General features: G+C 41.5%; 1 pseudogene; it reads right to left on the bottom strand.

The window, feature by feature from the left end:
- Positions 1–12,323: 12,323 nt before the first annotated feature.
- On the bottom strand, positions 12,324–12,974 carry LOC122546797 (cyclic AMP-responsive element-binding protein 1 pseudogene; annotated as a pseudogene).
- Positions 12,975–14,774: the final 1,800 nt, after the last annotated feature.

Below are 14,774 nucleotides of genomic sequence, written 5' to 3'. Positions count from 1 at the left end.
AAGTACCGCTCCAGCACTGGCATCTACCGACAATGTGGAACATTGCCCAGGGATGTTCAACACAAAAACACAGGGCAATCCAACCCAGGAAATTTCCCTCCATCAGTCCACACTCGATCAGCAGTAAAGTGATGGAAGATGTCATTAACAGGGCTACCAAGCAGCAACTGCTCAGCAACAGCCAGCTGAGCGACACTTATTTCAGGCTCCACCAGAGCCACTCAGCTCCCGATTGTGTTACCGCCCTGATTCACAACCTGACAACCAGCTGAATCCCAGAGGTGAGGTGAGTGTGATAACTCAGTCCCACTCCAACACCACTATTTCTAGCTGATTCCACCCTTGCCTCAGCTCATATACTTTCATCAACCTGGTGTTATCTCCATACTTCATTTTCCAAACACACTCAGGGCCAGCTTCCCACATTCAACCTCCCTGTAATCTCAAGAAAGTCTAAATCTCTGCTTTTTGATTCATCAAAAGGCTCCTAATTATAATCAACAGCATACAGCCATAGGGATGTACAGCAAGGAAACAGACCTTTCGGTCCAACTCGTCCATGACGACCAGATACCCCAACCCAATCTAGTCTCACCTGCCAGCACCTGGCCAATATCCCTCAACTTAAAATTCTCACACTTGATTTAATTCCTGGCTGTGATAATCCCTAGCTCCCTGCACCACACACACTTTGAGACCTCAACAACCCATTTTCTTTGAGACTCCCAAATATTTGTGAATTCATTACTTCACCTGTGTGGATGTTTCTACAGTTGCTGAAGCAGCATGGTCTGAAATTCGCAGCCAAAACCTCACAGGTCTGCTTTCCACCTTTAAGACATCCCTAAAAACCTGCTTTTTGGCAATTTGGTCATCTGACCTAATATCTCCATTTCTGGCCTTATGTCTAAAGTTGTCAATAGTATTTTTGTGAAATTATAAGCATGATAATAAAAATACAAACTATTGTTGATTTGGACATTATTTTCAAACCATCACTGTGGCTGAATGAATAATCTCAATGCCACTTACCCAACCACATTGTCGGAGCACCTTCACCACTCAAACTGCAGCTGTACAAGAAAGTCAAATATCATCCTCTCCACAAGCAACAGGGCTTTGGCATTAATCACTAGTATCTGTGGAAGGAGAAACACAGTTAATGTTTCAGGGAGTGCAAAATGGATTACAGGGAATGAAAATAGTGCAGCATTTGATAGTCAGAAATGGAAGGAAAATACACTTGCTTGTTGGAAAAAAAGAATTCTTGACTGTCAAAAATATTCAAGAAAAAAGTAATCTGATAATAGAGCAGCACATGGTCAGGGGCTGGGCCACAGTGAAAAACTCATTTACAAAGGGTCTATAAACGGAATAATACAGGACTAAACAGACCAAAAATACACCCATGGTTCGAGACTGAAGAGGCTAGATATTGACAAAGTGGTTATGAGGGAGCCCAGAGGTGATTAAGAGCAGTATTGGCTGCTATGATCACAATGACTCTTTACTGGAGAAAGGCTGCACATGCGCCTGGCTGCACCTTGCCCCCTACAAAGATGGCGGCCGCGCACGTGTCCCGAATAAAGATGGCGGCGCTCACTCAGTCCTGCAGCCGCGCTGAGGCAATTCCCCGTTTACTGCAAACACGGGACTGGGACGTTCAAATTTGTGTTTTCCGACGGGCACAATTTGTTTGTAAAACCTCTCCGCTCATAGTAACACAGTTTTCTCCCGTTTCCCTGTTTATTTCTTACCGTATCCTTTCTCTCCATAACTTGCCGAGCATTCATGACAGCTGCTCTGCACCGCGCGCGAGGGTGATCACATGGTTTGGTTTAGCTCCGCCTTTCATTCACTTTGGTTGGAGGACCAACATCCCGCTAGGTCATCCAGCTCCGCCCACCGTCCTTGCATTGGTCCGGTGCTGACATCAATCACCCGGAGTCCCTTTGGTGGCTCGAGCATGCGCAGTGTGTCATCCTTCAGCTGATATGTTGGGTAATGTGATGGGAAAGTTTACTGAGGTTAAGAATTCCCTTTGTGTGAGCTCTGCAGTAGATTTCCTTTATTCATGGAGGGAATTGCCTTCCTACTCATGACTGTATAGCTGTGATTGATGAATCAATGCCACCTGAATCAGTACATAAACACCCCATTTTCATTCCTTTTCACAACATCTGAGATCTTTAGCACATTGTATCACGCTCTTCTTTGGAAACAAAAAAAAACAGGAATCGGAGCAGGAGTAGGGCATGCATTCCCTTCAGCTTGTTCCCCCATTCTATCAGATCATGGCTAGGCCAACCCTCTTTTATGCTTGATCCGCATTGCCATCAACTGCTCAATATTTCAAAAATCTATCTGTCCTCTTTTAAAATAATTTGAGATAGAATCATAGATTCCCTACTGTGTAGAAACAGACGCTTCAGCCCAACAAGCCAGAACAACCTCCGAAGAGTAACCCAACCATTCCCCTCCCACACAAATTTCACAATTGTTTGGGTGCGGAAAGTCTAGCCATTCACTTAGAGAAAAAATTCTTTACTTTTTCCAAAATGAATGTTCCCTTATGTAATGTCCCCTGTTTGAGACTTCACTCGTGCTAGAAGATCTAGTCAACATCTACTCTGTCCAGCTCCTCAGAACCTTGTTTCCATAAGATCACTCCTGATTATCTATTCTTGATAGGTCAACACTTTCGTCCTCGAAGCACCTAATTGAATCTTTTTTGAATGGTCTCCAATGTTGGTTTATCCTTTATTAAATATGGGAGCTAACATTGTATACAGCACTGCAAGTGAGGACTCAGCAACAGCCAGTGTGGTAAACCAATCCTCAATCCATGCTAATACATTACGCCGATACCAGGAGCTCCGAAATTGAGCAAATAACTTTTATGTAGCACCTTATCATTTGCATTTTTAAAATCCAAACACAGAACATCATTGGATTGCCCTTTATCAGCCCTGCTTGTTTTCTCCTCAATGAACTGTCGCAAATTTGTCAAATAGTTTCTCTTTCACAAAACCCAGTCTACCATGTTTAATGATAAGCTTTTCTAAATGTCCTGCAATTTCTTACTTTAATATTTGACTCTGTAGATTCTTTCAGTAGATTTGCTAAGTATGATTCCCCTCCCTTAAATCCATGCGGACTCTGTCCAATCCTGTCACTGTTCAGTAAGAAACTTGACTGTATTCCAATGTAGTTAGTAAATGTATCTATATTTATTTTTAAAAATCGATTACTTATCAATGCTGGACCCATGCAATATCAATAAATTAGTGACTCTGAATTTGGGTTATAATATTTTGTCTGTTAATTCCTTTATGTACTGTGTTATGCTGACAGCGCCAAGCGATCACTCTCAATTGTGAGTAACTTTGAAAATAATATATTTTAAAAATTACATCCCAAAATACTGCCTCATTATTGTGCAAGGAGGATTTTGCATTCAATAGTTTGCAGATAAAATTGAACAGCTTTTTGCTGCAATTTAGCCAGACTGCAGGTTACTCCAAAGTGGCAACTCTGCAATCAAATTCTTACTTGATACTGCCCAAGGTGATACTGATGGGACTTCACTTTGCCATTCTTGTTCACCAGCTTTATTTCCAGGTTTAATTCTATAATCATTCTAGAGCTTGTAATTTTAGACAACTTATCTTGTAGGTACATATGTAAATGTCATACTGAAATGTTGCACTGAATGGTACCAAATCTGAAATTAGTCTCTAATCTGATAGTAACGTGCTTCGACCCTTCTACGTATGTGTTGGCATAAGTCTATGCCAGTTATTTTTCTGAAGCCTGTGATTGCTGATGAAGGGCTTATGTCCGAACCATCAACTCTCCTGCTTCTCGGATGCTGCCTGACTTGTTGTGCTTTTCCAGCATGGCACTTTTCGACTCTGATGTCCAGCTTCTTTGGTCGTCACTTTCTCCTTTGAGTAGATTAAACCAAGAATAATTTTTGTTGATCAAAGTGCAATAGGAACCAATTCATGAAATTCAGATATCTCACATTTACCTTAACTATGTGAAGGCTAAGACATTACTAAATTAATGTCAGTAATTGAAACCATGCTGACAAACTTGTGCAGTATCAGTGCCTCACCTTTAGAGAATGTTCCCAGATATCGCACCGCTGCAGTATTTTGTTTTGCACTCAGCTATATGTTGTTCTCAATTGTTTCTTTGTGAAAGATTACAAAATTAACTTAGATGAATGAACTTATGATTTCTTTAACCAATGTTAGAGAAAACAATGTCAGTATTTCAAGTGCTGATGAAGTAAAATAAACTGATAATCAGTAGAAAGGGTTTAAGATGGATATGGAACAAATGTTGGGATTAGATATTTTTGGACATCTGGTCAGCATGGGCAAGTTGGACTGAAGGGTCTGATTGTGTGTTGTACAACTGTGACTTCATTCTCTCAGTTATTCAAGAAGTTGAATACTTCGAGGAGGAAAAGAATAATTTATGCAGAAAATGCACTTACAATGATGATTGAGGTATATCAAACTCACATTATTTCATGACCTTTTCCTCTGGGTTCATCAATGAACAAACTTGTTTTGTTCTCTGAATAACTATGTATCATGTGATTTGTTTTGCACAAAATATTTCGTTAGGATCTCGTGAACTATTAAGAAGTGTTCATGTTTAAAATTTAGGCAGCGTGATTATTAAGCGAGAAAATGTTAGCGTTTTACTCCCACTGAATCATTGCTCTATAAAAGGTGACAACCTTTTTATATTTTCTGAGCACTGAATATATGGAAATCAATTCTGAAGGAAAAAAATCCTCGTCGGTAATGCTCCCACATATGTTGGAGTAATTGCTTCTGGTCACTCTTCAGGTTATAGAGGCTCGGAAAGAAATGAGTTGGCTAAAGTTAGTCCATCCAAATGATGTTGCCAAGCTCATTGGTAAACTTGCACGATCTATTGAAGAAACACGTGTTTCAGAGTGTATGCAATAAACCTGAACATTGTTATTTTTTCACAGAGCTTGGGACCCGACTGGAGCAGCAATGAAGCTCGTATTGTTTTTTTTAAATTTCCGAGCTTGCCAAATTATTGTTGGTAAATGCAGGTGACTTTATCAAAGCACATTTCACACGCCCCAGCCAGGAATTTGGTCCCAATTCTGTCAGTCCATCCATTCATATGGATAACAGGTATTTTAAATGTGAGCACTCCATTTAACTATTTGAATTGAATACTTCAGTGGTTAAGTCCTCCTGCATTCTTAATTTCAAATTAATCAATGTGATTTTTTTGTCCCCCCTGAATTTGCCAAGCACTGGGCAGTTCTGGAATATTCCAAATATTTGGAAATAGATGCCAAATCTATATTCCAAATAGATGCATTCACACTATTGAAGGCAACCTGGCAGATTTTAATACCATTCAGGTAGTCAACAACAATACATAAATAACTTTATGAATTGCTTACTGTACACCAACAACACAAGCCAAGTATTAGTGAAACCACGGATTGTTTCCCATGGATTCCCAAATCTAAACAGTGCATTCTAGATATGCTCACTATCACCATCTGGGAGCAGTCTCCCAAAGTACTCCCAGAATTTAGAAAGCGCACACACTGCCCTCCAAAGCTAAATCTGCTGTCACAGGCTTCACTCTTATTGCATACAATAACATTTATTGTCCAGTTCTTTAATGTGACAAATGATTTTACAAACAATTTTTAAAATACTTGAAATCCAGAAGAAATGTGGTGTCAGCCCTTTGTAGAAGTGAATGGAAAGTGTGATGTTTGCTTGGCCTTTGGCTCTATGTATCAGACTGAACTGAACCTTTAGCAAGATGTGGGATGTTTCCCACAAACGTTGTTTTAAAAAGCAAAAGATTATGCCCTGAGATTTAAATGTTCAATCAGGTTTAATAAAAATCTTACCAAAAATTGAGAGTTTGACTTCAGCTCCTTTAAAGAGACATGCTCTTGGCCTTCAATTTTGTGACATGTGATCATTCTTTGGTAAAGGTGGTTGTGTGCAACACTGCAGGATGTTGTGCTGAAGTGCCTAATTAGGTGGTGAGCTTTATTACTGGTGTAACTTGGCTAATTTTGAGATGGAATATTACTTTGAGTTAAATCTTGTTTTTAAACTGAGGCGTGCTTGTGTAACTCAAGTGTGGAAACTATGCTCATGTTTGCAATGAAACTTTCACTTTTGGAGATTAGTATTTTTCCGATCTGTTTTGTAAATAAAGTTGAATATCGAAAGCACAGTGATGGAGAACTGCAGGCCCAGCAGCATCTCTGAGGGGAATTAAACATTGTAAGTTCCAAGTCCAATGACCTTTTGTCCATACAGACAAAAACTTGAAATGTAACAATTTTTTTCTCTTCAGCAATGCCCTCAGAACTGCTGAGTTTCTCCAGCACTTTGTTTCTGGGTTTAGATCTCCAGCACCTGCAGTTTATTGTTTAGATCCTATGATTTGACTTGGGGAGTGAGAGGCAGCAACTGTGATCAACGAGGATAAAACTCCCAACCACGGAAAACAAACTGGTTCTTTATACTTTTCAAAACACTACTGTAAATAAGAAATGCAATTAAGCTGAATGCAAGATGGTATACCACCGGCCTTGTCTCAAACTTGCTACTCATCTTTGAGAACTAATCTGTCAGAATTATGTTTGCTCCCTTCCTTTGAGATCACAGTCCACAAATGTCCCAGTTCCAATTCCTGGGCCGGGCCCGGTTACCACATTGCTGTGGGGTGGGGAGCTTTGTGTCAGCCTGAAGTTTTTGGTAATAACAACATTGCAGGTTGAAGTTGACGGTTTTGACGAATATTGCGTCGTTAAACTTGGAGGAAATCCTTCCGAATGTATTGACTAACTGGACTGAGCCTGTTTACATGCAGCCCTGTTAGTAGTGCTGTAATATTCTAAGTTAAGAATCACACAACACCAGGTTATTGTTCATCAGGTTTATTTGGAAGCACACTAGCTTTCGGAGCACCGCTCCTTCATCAGGTGATCGTGGAGGGCACAATTCTAAGGCACAGAATTTATAGCAAAAATTTATAGTGTGACGTAACTGAAATTGTCCATTGAAAAATACCTTGATTGTCTGTTGAGTCTTTCATCTGTTCGAATACCATGATAGTTTCACTTCTTTCATATGTAAATCACAAAACCTTTTTTTCAAAAATTACATTCCTGACAGTAGCCCATCAAATCACTCATTGTATTAGTCACTGCACAGTCTCAACAAAGGAATGAAACTGGATGGACCACATTACATCTACCAATACACTGGAAAATACAACAACACAATCAGCCCTCTTGACCCTACAACCTCTGTCTCACTGTGGGCCAACAGAAGCAGCAGAACTGTACCCCAGCCCAATTTTGAAATCTCATGGCCTGGTATATCCCCCACTCAACCATTAACATCAAGCCAGGGGAATCAACACTACTTCAATGGAGAGTTCCGCAGGGCATGCCAGGAGCAATACCAGACATACCTGAAAATGTGGCGCCAACCTGGTGAAGGTACAGTGCAAGCAACACCAAATAGAACTATGTGATCCAACAACCAGTGGATCAGATCTGAGCTCTGCAGTTTTGTCACACGTAGTCAGGAATGGTGATGGGCAATTAAACAACTCACTGCAGGAAGCATCACAGATATCCCCACCCTTAATGATGGAGGGGCCTCACACATTCATGCAACAGATAAGACGAAATCATTTTCAGCAATTTTCAGCCAGCAGTGCCAAGTGGATGAGGCTTCTCCATTTGTCCATGACATCACAGATGTGAATCGAATTGGTTGAAAACCCATTTCAAATCAGATCAAGAAATGGACAAGTAGTGTAAAGGCTGTCGGCCCTGCTAGCATTGTGGCAATAATACTGATAGCTGTGCTCCAGAACTTGCTGAAAATGTGTTGCTGGAAAAGCGCAGGCAGGTCAGGCAGCATCCAAGGGGCAGAAGAATCGACATTTCGGGCATGAGCCTTTCTTCAGGAATGAGTTTCTGAATGCTGCCTGACCTGCTGCGCTTTTCCAGCAACACATTTTCAGCTCTGATCTCCAGCATCTGCAGTCCTCACTTTCTCCTCCAGAACTTGCTGCCCACCAAGACAAATAGTGCTCCAGCACTGGGATCTACCAATATTGGGAAATGTTTCAACACAAAACCGCAGGACACATCCAACCCAGCCAATTTCCCTCCATCAGTCCACACTCGCTCAGCAGTGAAGTGATAGACGTTGTCATCGACAGTGCTGTCAAGCACATGCTCGCAATAACCTGCTCAGTGACGCCCAATTTGGGTTCTTCCAGGGCGAATCAGCTTCTGAGCTTGTTACAGACTTGATTCACAAACTGACAAACAGCTGAATCCCACAGCTGAAGGTAACAGCCCAGTCCCACTCCAAGACCACTATTTCGACTTCAGTGATATCATCTGACCTCACCACAGTCTCAGCTCATATACTGAAACTCTCATTCATTCATTTCATTAACTCTAGATTTCATTATCTAAACCAACTCCTGGCCAACATCCCACAATCACCCTCCCTATAATCTCCAGAATATTGAAAACTCTACTGCCCAAGTGTTCACTTGTACCAGAACTTGCGGATCCATCAAAAGGCTCCCATTTATAAGCAACAATAATTTACTTTCACATCCTTGACTTAATTCCTGGCTGTAATCATTCCTATCTCCATGCACCAGACACACTTTCACATCTCAATAACTCATTTCAGTTTAGACTCCCAATGATGTGTTTATTTTTGAGTTCAGCTGTGTGACTGTTTCTAAAGATTCCAAGGCAACACGATCTGGAATTCCCACCCTCTAAGATCTGCTTTCTTCCTTTAAGTCATTCCTGAAAAATTGCTTATTTCGCAAAGGTTTGGTCACCGGACATAATCTTCTCCATCTGTGGCCTTATGTCAAAAGTTCTCAATATGTTTGTGAAATTAAAAATGTGTTGATTTATACAGATATCTTCTACTCTTCACTATCTCTGAGTGCATAATCTGTAATGTCTCCTACCCAATTACGTTGTGGGAGCACCTTCACCATACCAACTGCAGCAGTACAAGGAAGTCAAACATCACCTTCTCAACAGGCAACAGAGCTTTGGCCTTGATCACTGGCATCTGTGGAAGGAGAAATACACATCATGTTTCAGGGAGTGCAATATGATTTATGGGGGAATGAAAATGGTGCAGAATTTGACTGTCAGAAATGGAAGGAAAATCCACTCACTTATTGGAAAAAAGAACTCTTGACTGTCAAAGATATTGTGGAAAAAATAACCTGATAATAGAGCATATTGTCAGGAGCCAGGCAGCAATGGACAATTCATTTACAAAGAGGACTGTGAACGTAATAGTAAAATACTACACAGAGCAAAAAATACACACGAGAGACTGAGGAAGCTAGATAACAAACAAGTGGACATCAAGGAGCTCAGAGATGAATCAGAGCAATGTTCACATTTATTATCCCACAGTCAGAGATGTCTAGCACAGAAACAGACTTTTCGGTCCAACCCATCTATGCAAACCAGATATTCTAACCTAATGTATTCCCATTTGCCAGCACGTGCCAACATCCCTCTGAACCCTTCCTATTCAAATGCCTTTGAAATGTTACAATTTCAGTTGCCCTTTAGGCTCCTTTTGAATTCTTCCCCCCGCCCCCCCACCCTAAACCTATATCCTCTAGTTCTGGGCTCCACCAACCCTTGTCTACTTACGCTATCAATGTCCCTCACGATTTTTATAAGCCTCTATAACATCACACCTCAGCCTATGACACTGCAGGGAAAATGGCCCCAGCCTATTATGCCTCTCCCCGCAATTCAAATCCTCCAACGCTGGCAACATCCTTGAAAATCTATTCTCAAACCTTTCAAGTTTCAGTGCCTCCTTCTGATAGGAGGGAGACCAGAACTACACACAATATTCCAAAAGTGACCTAACCAATGACCTGTCCAGCTCCTTTACCCAATGCTCTGACCAATAAGGGGAAGCATACCAAATGCCTTCTTCACTGCCGTATCTACCTGCAACTCTACTTTCAAGGAAATATGAACCTACATTCCAAGGTCTCTTTGTTCACAAGATTTTCCAAGATCTTACAATTCAGTGTGTGAGTCCTGCTCTGATTTGCTTTTCTAAAATGCAGCACCTCACATTTATCTAAATTAAACCCTATCTGCCACTCCCCAGCCCATTGTTCCATTCGATCAATATCCCATTGTACTTTGAGATACCCTTTATCACTGTCCACAATACCTCCAATTTTGGTGTCACCTGCAAACTTACTAACTGTACCGCCTCTATTCACATCCAAATCATTTAAATGAATAAAAAAACAAATCCAGAAAAAAAAAATCCATTTCTCTGGGTGTGAATATGCTCTGTGTAAATCCTGCCCTGTGACTCCCTACCAGAGAGGGCTGCACATGCGTCCCGCTGAACTTTGCCCCCAACAAAGCTGGCGGCTGCACGGGTCCAGTGAATCGTTGCCCCGAATAAAGATGGTGGTGCTTACTCGAATCAATCGCTGGATGAGGCATTTTCCCGTTTACTGCAAAAACGGGACTGAGTTTCAAATTTGTATTTTCGATGTGCACCAAATGTCTGTAAACCCTCTCAACCCATACCGACACCATTTCCCTCCCGCTTCCTGCTGTTTATTTCTATCTTTACCAACAGCTCTCCGTCCACACATCCCGAACAGACCGCGAGGATGATCAAGTGGTCTAGTCTAGTCCCGCCCCTCATTCACCCTGATTGGTCGGAGGACCAACTGTGCGCCGGGTCCTTCAGCTCTGTCCCTGCCTTTCCATTGGTCCGCCGCTGACATCAATCACCCGGGGCGCATTGTTGGCTGGAGCATGCGGATTGCTTCGTGGCTTTTGTTGCTGTTCATGAGTTACAAAAATGACAACAGCATCTCAAAACCCCCTGATGAAGAAGCAGCAAACCTAGTGCTTCCAAATAATCCTGTTGACCAATAGCCTAGTGTTGTGTGAATTTTAATTTTATCCATCCCAATCCAACATCAACACCTCCAAGTCACGAATGAGGGAGGGATGTATAACAGAAGAAGAACTAGGAACAGTAGAAGGCCGCCCCGCCCTTCGAGCCTGCTCTGCCATTCAGTAAGATCATGGCTGATCATTTCGTGGACACAGAACCATTTACCCACGTTCTCACCATGTCTATTAATTAATTATTTTTAAAAAAAATCTAACCCAGCGTTAAAAAAACGTTTACTGAACTACTTCCCTGGGCAATGAATTCCATAGAGGTCAAGAAGTTCCTTCTCAATTCAGTCTTAAATTTGCTGCCTCTAGTCTTGCGGTGATGCCCTCTTGTCCTAGCTTCACCTAATGGAAACATCTCTCTACTTCTATTTTATCCATTCCATTCATTATTTTATATGTTTCCATTCTTCTGAATTCCAATGATTATAATCCCAATCTAATCAGTCTCTCTTAAGCCAACCCCCTCAACTCCGAAGTCAACCTAGTTAATATCCTCGGCACCCCCCTTTCGTACCAGTACATCCTTTCTCAACGAAGGAGATAAAAACTACATGGAGTACTCCAGGTGTGGTCTCACCAGCATCCAAATACAGCTGGAAAATAACCTCTGCTTTTAAACACAATCCCTTCAGGAATGAAGGACAAAATTCCATTTGTTTTCTGAATTGATTGTTGTACCTGGTGACCAACCTTCATGCAGAAGGATGCTCAGGTCCCTCTGAAGAGCAAATGATGCAACTTTATAACATTCAAGTATTTTTTTAAAATGTTACTACAACCAAAGAGTATAAACTTTATATTTACAAACATTCTATTTCATTTGACAGACCATTACCCACTCACTCAATGTATCTATGTTCCACTGGAAACTTTCACAGTCCTCCACTCACTTTGTTCCGCTAATTATCTTAGTGTCACATGCAAACTTTGACACCCTACATTTGGTTCCAACTCCAAATCATCTGTATCAATTGTAAATAATTGCAGTCCCAACACCGATCCCTGAGGCACACTACTTGTCAATGATTGCCAGCCAGAATAGCACTTATTTATCCCCACACTTTGCTTTCTATTAGTCAACCAATCTTCTACCCCTTACACCATGCACCCTTATATTATGCAACAGCCTCTTGCACAGCACCTTGATGATGTTTTTGTTTTAAATCCAGCTACACCACATCCACTGGCTCCTCGTTGTTCATCTTGCTTGAAATGTCTTCATAGAATTCCAAAAGATTGGTCAAGCATGACCTGCCCTTCATGAACCCATGCTGTGTCTGTACAATGGGACAATTTCTATCAAAATTCTGCCCGGCACAAAGATTTGCTGTCCATCAGGGTTCTGTGCATACTGTATAATGGCTGCTCCAACCTTGGCTGTAGCTGCGTTGGTGATTGTTAGTGTCTGGAGTCCTTGCACTCCATCCGTACCATTGTTGGCCAACTGAATTGCTCCCCCCTGTGTAATAGCAATGTATTGTCCGCTGCTCGTCTGATAGATGGGTGTCTGCATTGTCATTGTAGTAATGGTTGAGACAGATTCTTCTTCTGATTTCTCCTCATTGATTTCTTGGCACACTGGGGGTTCAGAAGAAAGTTCATTCAGGATTTTCCTGTATGAAGGCCGTCTCGGTAGAATTTCTCTACATTTCTGAGAGTCAGTCATGCTATCCACAGATTCCTAGGAGTCCTCATTTTCAAGTATAGTAGAAATCTGAACAGTCTGAAATTGAGGGGACTGTATGACTGAGGACTGAGCTGCTTGGATAACTCCTTGGAGTTAAACAGTCTGCCCATTCAGCAATTGCACTAAAGTTACTGCTGGACTTGTTGTTGATTGGATCCCAGGCATGGTTACCTGCATAGTCACATTATATATGAATGATCTTGATGAAGGGACTGGGGGCATTCTAACGAAGTTTGCTGATGATACGAAGTTAGGTGGACAGGCAGGTAGTACTGAGGAATGGCTGCAGAAGGATCTAGACAGTTTGGGAGAGGGGTCCGGGAAATGGCTGATGGAACTCAATGTGTGCAAACGCGAGGTCTTGCACTTTGGAAAAAAGAATACAAGCATGGACTACTTTCTCAACGGTGAGAAAATTAATAAAACCAAAATACAAAGGGATCTAGGAGTGCTAGTCGAGGATTCTCTAAAGGTAAACATGCAGGTTGAAACCGTGATTAAGAAAGCAAATGCGATGTTGTCATTTATCTCAAGAAGTTTGGAATATAAAAGCAGCGATGTGCTACTGAGACTTTAAAAAGCTCTGATTAGGCCCATTTGGAATACTGTGTCCAGTTTTGGTCCCCATGCTGGCACTGGAGCGTGTCCAGCGGATATTCCCACGGATGATCTCTGGAATAGTAGGTCTAACATATGAGGAATTGCTGAGGATCCTGGGATTGTATTCATTGGCGTTTAGAAGGTTAAGAGGAGATCTAATAGAAACTTACAAGATAATACATGGCTTGGAAAGGGTGGACTCTAGGAAATTGTTTCCGTTAGGCGAGGAGACTAGGACCAGTGGGCACAGCCTTGGAATTAGAATGGATCAATTCAGAACAGAAATGCAGAAACATTTCTTCAGCCAGAGAGTGGTGGGCCTGTGGAATTAATTGCCACGGAGTGCAGTGGAGGCTGGGACACTAAATGTCTTCAAGGCAGAGATTGATAAATTCTTGATGTCACAAGGAATTAAGGGCGACGGGGAGAATGCGGGTAAGTGGAGTTGAAATGCCCATCAGCCATGATTAAATGGCGGAGTGGACTCGATGGGCCGAATGGCCTTACTTCCACTCCTATGTCTTATGGTCTTATGGTTTAATTTGATCACTTTCCTCAGATACCCATTGCCGAGTATGCCTTTTCATACAGTTCTTCCTTTTCACTGGAATAGACTTTTGTAAAATGTCTTTGAAAATCTCCCACTGATCATCAACTTCCCACCATAAATTTTTTGTTTCCAGTCTATTTTATCCAGATTCTCTCTCATTCTATTGTAGTTCCCAGTGTTCAAGCACAGGACCCAGTTATTAGATTTTATCTTCACACTCTCCATATGTATTCTAATTCAACCATACGGTGATCGCTTCTTCCCAGGGGATCCCTAATTCTGAAGTCATTGATTATTCCTGTCTCATTGTTCAGGGCCAGGTCTTGGATAGCTTGCTGCCTTGTCAGTTCCATTTCGTACTGTTCAAGAAAACTATCATGAATACACTTAATGAACTCCTCAAGGCTACCTTGACGGATTTGGTTTGAGCTGAAAATGTGTTGCTGGAAAAGCGCAGCAGGTCAGGCAGCATCCAAGGAAAAAGTGAGGATTGCAGATGCTGGAGATCAGAGCTGAAAATGTGTTGCTGGAAAAGTGCAGCAGGTCAGGTTTGACCTGGTTTCACCAATCTACATGTAGATTAAAATCACCCACGATAATAGCTGTACCATTTGTACAGGCATTAGTTATGAATTTGTTTATTACCTATGCCTATTTGGTGGCCTATACACTACGCCTATCAGTGACTTTCTTGTTAGAATTTTGACTGCATCATTCCTGTATGGCAATAACAACAACTACTTGCATTGTATGGAACTTTCACAATGGCAAATCTCCTAAGGTGCTTCATGGATGATCAAAACGTTGATTAAAGAGAATGATTTTAAAATACATCTTAAAAGGAGGATAGAGAAGTTTAGGGAGGCTATTCC

This window comes from Chiloscyllium plagiosum, unplaced genomic scaffold (assembly GCF_037043375.1).
Source record: "Chiloscyllium plagiosum isolate Xiang-an unplaced genomic scaffold, Cpla_swu_hap1 HiC_scaffold_51, whole genome shotgun sequence".
Classification (NCBI taxonomy): Eukaryota; Metazoa; Chordata; class Chondrichthyes; order Orectolobiformes; family Hemiscylliidae; genus Chiloscyllium; species Chiloscyllium plagiosum.
The sequence above is the reverse complement of the archived record's forward strand: the minus strand, read 5'-3'. Positions and strand labels throughout refer to the sequence as shown.